This window comes from Columba livia, chromosome 24, assembly GCF_036013475.1.
Source record: "Columba livia isolate bColLiv1 breed racing homer chromosome 24, bColLiv1.pat.W.v2, whole genome shotgun sequence".
Taxonomy (NCBI): domain Eukaryota; kingdom Metazoa; phylum Chordata; class Aves; order Columbiformes; family Columbidae; genus Columba; species Columba livia.
The window spans coordinates 5,151,414-5,158,320 of record NC_088625.1 but is presented as its reverse complement, the minus strand read 5'-3'; the positions used below and the strand labels follow the sequence as shown (position 1 = coordinate 5,158,320).

Below are 6,907 nucleotides of genomic sequence, written 5' to 3'. Positions count from 1 at the left end.
AGCAAGGAATGTTTTTTAGCAAGGAAGAGGTAAATTATGATAATTACTCTGACTAGTAGGGTCCTTAAGCATTACTAATTAGCATTTATTGCCCGGATTATTGAAACAATGTGTGTGTTCCCAAGAGTGAAGAAGAACTGGGATGCTCTTTCCTTCTGACTTGTGCCTTTTGTGAGCCCACGGTGGGAACTTCTTCACCTTATGGAAAAGTGAGCAAAATCAGGGCAGCACGAAAGGCAAGAGGCCACTGAAATATCCAAAATCATCTGACAACGGTTAGAAATGAAGATTAACGTTTAACTTGTACTCTGGGTAGGACAGTGTCTTCTATTATTATGCATAAATGTGCTATGAATAAACGTTTCATCACTTTAACGTATTGAAGTACATCCAAAGGCTTAATCGCAGAGAAATTAAAGAGTTAACAAACTCAACAAAAAATAGGTCTATTGGTATACTGGAAATAAAAGAGCAACAATGGCAAACTGCAAAATGCCTCGGACCTTTTTTACCTTTCAGTGCCACCAAACCTTTCAACTTGGGAAAGCAAGTTCCAACTGAGCTACAACGAGGTCAAAGCCACAGAGCCCAACACTACAGCTGCTGCTCACATAAAACTCCCAAATGCTCCAGCTTTGCAAAATTAGTCTTATTGAAAAATAAATAATATTGCAAAAATAGTCCTCACTTTGTTTCTTTGCCTTTTTAATTATCTGCATGTATGCACAGAATACTTAAGAAAGCATTATATTCAATGTCATGATAGCATATTAGATATGCTTCTAATTAAAACTAGTCCCAGTCTAGTATTCTTTCAGGATCTTCAGTCCTTACTAAGCCTGACTTACTTATTCTATTTTTTAATTAAATTAGCAACCAACATTTATTTTCTCTGCAATTTTCCTCTTAAGACAAAAAAATCATCTTTATGTCCACAGCTTCCTTTTATTCCAGTGAAAATGTCCAAGCCCAGAGACCGATGAAATTATCATTGAGGGAACTATGTAGCACTAAGCCAAGAAAACCTTACAGCTTTATGTATAAAGCACAAAATAAACCCAAAGCGCAATATCCCTCCTTTTGTCTGCAGAAGGTAAAAAAGCCTTGCAGGAGCAGCTCTGGATTGATTACAAAGGAATTATTCCAACTGGATATTTATAACGCAATTAAGTTTCTATAACGCTGACATTTCTTCAGCTCACACGCTTCAAATCTGGCTGAGAAACCCCCCTGAACCCGCACGCCCTGAATTATGGAGTTTGTCCTTGTGGGGTGGGCGGGGGGGGGGAGAAAATACATTCTATTTCAGTCGCTATTCCCTCTTTTTCTTTTTCTTTTTCTTTTTTCCCGCTAGAAAAGGAGGGTTTGGGGAGCCCAGTTTTTGCTCTTCCTCCTTATTTTAATTCCTTCTTATATTTTAGTTTCATTTAATTTCATCTTTTCCCCGCGGCCGCGCTCAACGCCCCCCCCCCCCCGCCCCGCACCCTCTAATTGATGCGTCTGGGCCAGTCTAGACTGGGAGTGATTGAACCCGCTCCCAATTATGCGCCGGTGCGGAGCGTTGCGGGGCGGGGAGCGGGTCCGGACCCCCCCTGGGACCCCCCTCAGGGCCCCCCCGGACCCCCCCTGGCCATTGTTTTGCCGCAGCCCCGCGCAATTCCCGCCCCCCCGCTCCGCTCCGCACCGCGCAGCCGAGGCGGAGGCAGCGCGGAGACAATAGCGGGAGGAATTGGGGGCTCGGACGCGGGGGCTCCCCCCCAAAAAACCCCCCCGAGGGTGCGGGGATATTGCGGAGCCCCCCCCGCAAACAAAAGCGCTCCCCCCTGCGCTTCTGTGCTGCGGAAACGGCGATGAAAAGCAGCAAAAACCCCACTTTTTGGGCTCTAGCGTATCGTATTCTGATTTATAATGCAGAATAAATTCAACTCGGAATAAGTTTCTAGCTTTGAAATTAGAGAGCGATTGGAATAATATACAAATTCAGGGGTAAAAGGCTTTGTTGGTATTTTTCTTTTCCATAGAGGTAAAAAAAATGAAATTACAGTGTCGATAAAAAGAAGCTAAAAAAATCGAAACAAAACAAGCAACCTTTTCCAGTTCAATAACTCATAAACCATCTACACTATTAAACAGCAAAATGTCACACCAACAGTTAATTTTTGGTGCATTGTGTTTGAGTTTAAGCATTTGCATTCACGTACCAAACAGTAATTCGGTGCCATAACAAGGTACAGTAACTTCATTATAAATCGCCTTGCAGAACAGAGATAAGAAATACAGTTCCAACCATAATTCATTTTACAGCAATATAAAAATCTCATCAAGAAAAAAACAGCAGCTGGAAATATTTATAACATTTCTGATTCGTCATTTACACATAATTTTGCCTGGAAAAGCACTTTAAGTTCTAGAAAAGGACTGAAACAAAACTTCAACATTCGCTCCGAGTTTCTTTTTAGCAGTTGGTACACGCAACTATTTTATTCTTTAGTTTATTTTCGACCTAACGATCCATAAGATCCAACACGTGTTTTTTTCACCTTTTTTTTTTTTAATATATAGATATATTTTAAATTTTTGGGGGGTGTGTGTGTCCATAGAGCACATTTCGAAGATTAATCGCTGGGTTTGAAACTTGGAAGCATGAGGCATGCTGGGATTTCAGCTGAGGTCAAGCACCAATGTACCGAGCTGTTACTGTTACGCTCTCAGGGTACTTTGTGTTGCTCTCAAGAAGGGGGGGGGCGAGGAAAAATATATATCAAAATAAGAAAGAAATAGAGCAAGCGATGCCGTATGCAGTGGCCTGCAGCAAGGCAAACCTCCCTTTCGATCTAAAAACACAAGGGTGGATATTAATATAGCTACGTATGTAAATATATATACATATCGAGGGTTTTATTTACCTACATACATATTCATACACACGTATCATCCATATGTGTATCTATACACACACACCTCAACAGCTATATTTACATGCATCTATATCGTGTCTATCTTATCTACACACACATATATAATAATCACTAGATGTGTACACACATACACCCCCATATCTGTATCAGCTGTAGAATTATCTCTTGAATATACACATAGAAAAACATATGTCATGCAAACGCTGGTTTTAATTGGAGCCTGGATTTTTACAGTAAATGGCCACAACCACCGCCCTGCTATGAACCGATCAACCCTAAGGAGGAAAGATACACTTTTTTTCCCTTAAAAGGTTTACTAAACACTATCCTATGTGTGTGTATACGTCTATATATATACACACACGCACACGCGTATACATATATGTAGAGGATATATTTATAAAATAAAAGAAAGATGTCAAAGCACAACTCACAGCTCCCAAGAGCCTAACCCGTGGATTTAAAAGCTAAACATCACAAGTTAGGGTCTCAGGGATTGAGAGGGGCGCAACAAACTAGTTCTTGCAAAAAAAAACCCCACCAAACGGGGATCAAAAATAAAAAGGTAAAAAGGAGAAAGAGAAAAAGAATAGCAGGCAAGTTCAATTCATGGCTCGAGATTACAAAACAGGACACACAGGTGGAAAGAAAGAGCTTCTCTGTTGAGAGAATACATTCCATTTTTAATCGTTTATACAAAAATGACAAGGCACGGCAGGTTCCTTACAGCTCCCAACAAGGTCGCTTGCGCCAAACGCATGAAAAAATCTCCGCATTTAAATAACGAAGAGGAAGAAAGAAAGGGAAGCTCGGGGCAGTGACGGAATTATTTTCATTGTTTCAACGAAAAGGAATGCAGAAATAAGAGCAGGAATATGCAGGCTCTCCCTCCAGCCGCCTGGCACAAAGCGTGCAGCAGCATAAAGGCGCTGCCTCCCCGCCCCCTCCGCGGCCGGCGGGGATGGAGAAAAAACCCCCGAGTTGCGAGAAAAATCAGGTAAGAAACTCACCATTTGGAAGCGGGGGAGGCTCCGATCTTCAGCGCCAAGAGCAGGGGGGAAAAGCCCGGCGGTGGGGAGGGGGGAGGCGGGCGGGACCCCCGGACGGGTTCGGGGCTGGGGAAGGGGAAGGGGTTGGGGAAGGGGCAGAGCCCGGACCAGGTTGGGTGCCCGGCGGGTTTTGACACCCGAGCGAGCGCGGGTGAGCGAGCGAAGTGCGAGCGTGTGTGCGGTTGTGCGCAGAACGGGGGAGGGAGGCGAGAGGGTGGGTGTGTGCAGCTGGGCAAGCCGCTTGCATTTTTAAAACATCTCTCTCTCTCTCTCCTTTTTTTTTTTTTTTTTTTTTTTTAAAGGGAATATATCAAGGAAAAGAAAAGGGGGGAAAAAGGAACCAAATTCCTCCGCAGCTCCTTGCCGCCCTCCTCCCTCCGCGCTCCCACCGTTGTTGTTATTATTATTATTATTATTATTCTTAAGGGGGGTCTGCAAGCTGCGGCCCGCTCCCAACTCCTGCATCAGCTGGGGGCGGCTGATGCCAGAGCGAACCCCAGACTGTCAGCGGGGAGGAGGCACCGACCACCCTCCCCTGCCGGGCTTGCAAAGGAAAAAACCTGGAGAAAAACCCGCTTCCCCGGGAGAGGAGGGTCCCCGAGCACCGCGCACACACACACACACACACACACACAAAAGGGACTCCATCCTGCACCGACTCCTCCACAAGCACCTTGTGCAACCCCAGCCAATGGAAATTTACGCCGGCCATAACCGAGAGCAGGATTTCGTCCTCAGCCTGCCACCTCCTTCTCCTCTCTTCTCCCTTCCCTCCCTTTCCTCCCTCTTCCTCTCCCCCCCCCCCACCCCCCCGCTTCTCCCCCCAAATAAATAATATGGATCTGCGCCCTTCACCCATCTCTGGAACCGCTTTAGGCCCAGCGGGAGAAGCCGGAACGTACCCGAGGGTTTAAAAACGCTCCTCGCCCAACGCAGATTCCCCCCCCCGGCCCCGCTCCCGCCGCCGCACAGGGGGGGCAGCGGTAACAGGCACCATTACGGAATCATCATCATTCACTCCGTTCCTTTTCTCACCTCAGCAGTCTGAGCCCATTCACCAAAGTCCTTCCTCGTCCAGGATCTCAAATATTATTTTTTTCTCTTTTTTTTTTGGTTTTTTTTTTTTTTTCCTCCTTCTGGATCAGCCAGTCCCGACATCATTAAACCATAGTCCTCCTCTTCCTCCTCCTTCCTTCTCCCCCTCTCTGTCTCCCCCTTCTCTCTATTTTTTTATTTCAAAAAGGGGGAGTGGGGGGTAGCTGGGGGTTGGAGTAGACATAGCTGCATGAAGTGGCTGCCTTTTAGAAAGCACATTTAATCTTTCCTCGCTCCCCTAGGCTTCGATGAAGTAGAAGGGAAAGGAGAGGGGGAAAGAAAAAATACAGGCAAGGGAGGCTGTTGAGGGACAGCAAGCATCAGGCTCAAATCAACGACCAGATGAAAATGTACTAGACCACACTGCCCCCTCTCTTCCTCTCGCTCCATCTCCGTCTCTCTCACACACTCTCACTCCTGGAAAGCTTCAGTGTCTGGTTACAGACTCTTTTGGATCCTTCCCCCCCCCTCCCCACCCTCGCCCTTTGCCAACTATCCTAGAGATTCCTTGCATGCCTACTTAAATCTTTAACAGAATAAGGACTCGGCTCCCCCCGCCGCCGCCGCCGCCAGCCTCGCACACACACATACATACACACACACACACACACACACACATACACACACACACGCCAGCCCCACTCACCCCTCCCCAATAATCCCTTAAACTCCCGGGAAAAACCCGTCGCCGCATCCCCGGCTCGGTCGCCGCATCCCCGGCTCGGTCGCCGCGTCCCCGCCGCACCAGCCCCGGGACCCACCCGGGTACCCCCTCCCTCCCTATCGGGGTTCAGGGGGCTGAAAGGGAAGGATTTGGGAATGGGGGGGAGTGGGGGGACTTCAGCCCTTTCGCTTAGCACCCCCCTGGCTGGATCTGCATTTTAAAACAATAAAATCCAGCGCTGCTATGTCGGTTTTCCCCCCGCTCCCCCCTCCGCCACACTGCAGCCGCCCGTGGAAATCGCACGCCCCACGTCTGCAGTGAGGTGACTTTAGAGCTCACAATCTCCTCTCCTCGCCCCCCCCCCGCTCAATGGCAGCAGCGCTGCCTCTCACACCAGACTATATTTGCAATATGTGCTAATTTACCAGCTATATGCCCTTGGATTTTAAAATGAACTCATCAGTCAATGTTTCTAGGAGCGATGCTCGCTCTCCCTCACGCACACCCTCCACTGCAGACATGTTACTCATTCTCCAAGCATTTCCTCTCCGAATGTCCGTCAGACGCATATACACTTCATTGATCAAACCAAATCCCTTGATAACAATAAATAATAATACAGACAGTTACCAACAGCGGGGAGCAGAGCGGGGAGAGGGGGGTAGAGACAAAGATGACGACTAAATCTGCATTGTGCTTTATGAGGCTGATCCCTGCATTTTCCAGCGATGCGCTGCACAATGTGGAGCACAGGTATGTGACAGAGCTCACACCCCCCCACCGGGGCCTTACCTGACACCCCACATTCCCCTGAGCAATGGGGCTGGGATGGGGGGGCTCTTGATGCCCAACACCTGCCCCTGCACAGGCTTCAAAGGGCACAGAAGGTGCTATAAAGCAGAGGAAGAACCTAACGCAAAATACAGAAATAAATAAAGGCGGCAGCTTCTTTGTTACGTTGTCACTGCACAGGTGCTTCGGACTTAAAGGTATCGGGGTATCCATAGTGGGATTTTCAGAAACACCTCCTTTTCTCCCCCTGAAATCCACTTCCTTTGTACTGAAGACACAGAGCACCTATGCGAGAAACCAGGTTAGGAAGACGGCTTGTTCAATATCCCTCTGTTACACACGCTGGGTATTTCAAGGGGTTTATTTCCTAGTTTTCTGGGGCTAAAACA

At 47.3% G+C, this 6,907-nt stretch overlaps 1 long non-coding RNA gene across 1 annotated transcript; it reads left to right on the top strand.

Moving 5' to 3' along the window:
• Window positions 1-2,779: 2,779 nt before the first annotated feature.
• LOC135576295 (uncharacterized) lies at window positions 2,780-4,303 on the top strand. The gene is made up of 2 exons (XR_010467937.1): window positions 2,780-3,915; window positions 4,270-4,303. It is a non-coding gene; the product is annotated as an uncharacterized LOC135576295 (long non-coding RNA).
• Window positions 4,304-6,907: the final 2,604 nt, after the last annotated feature.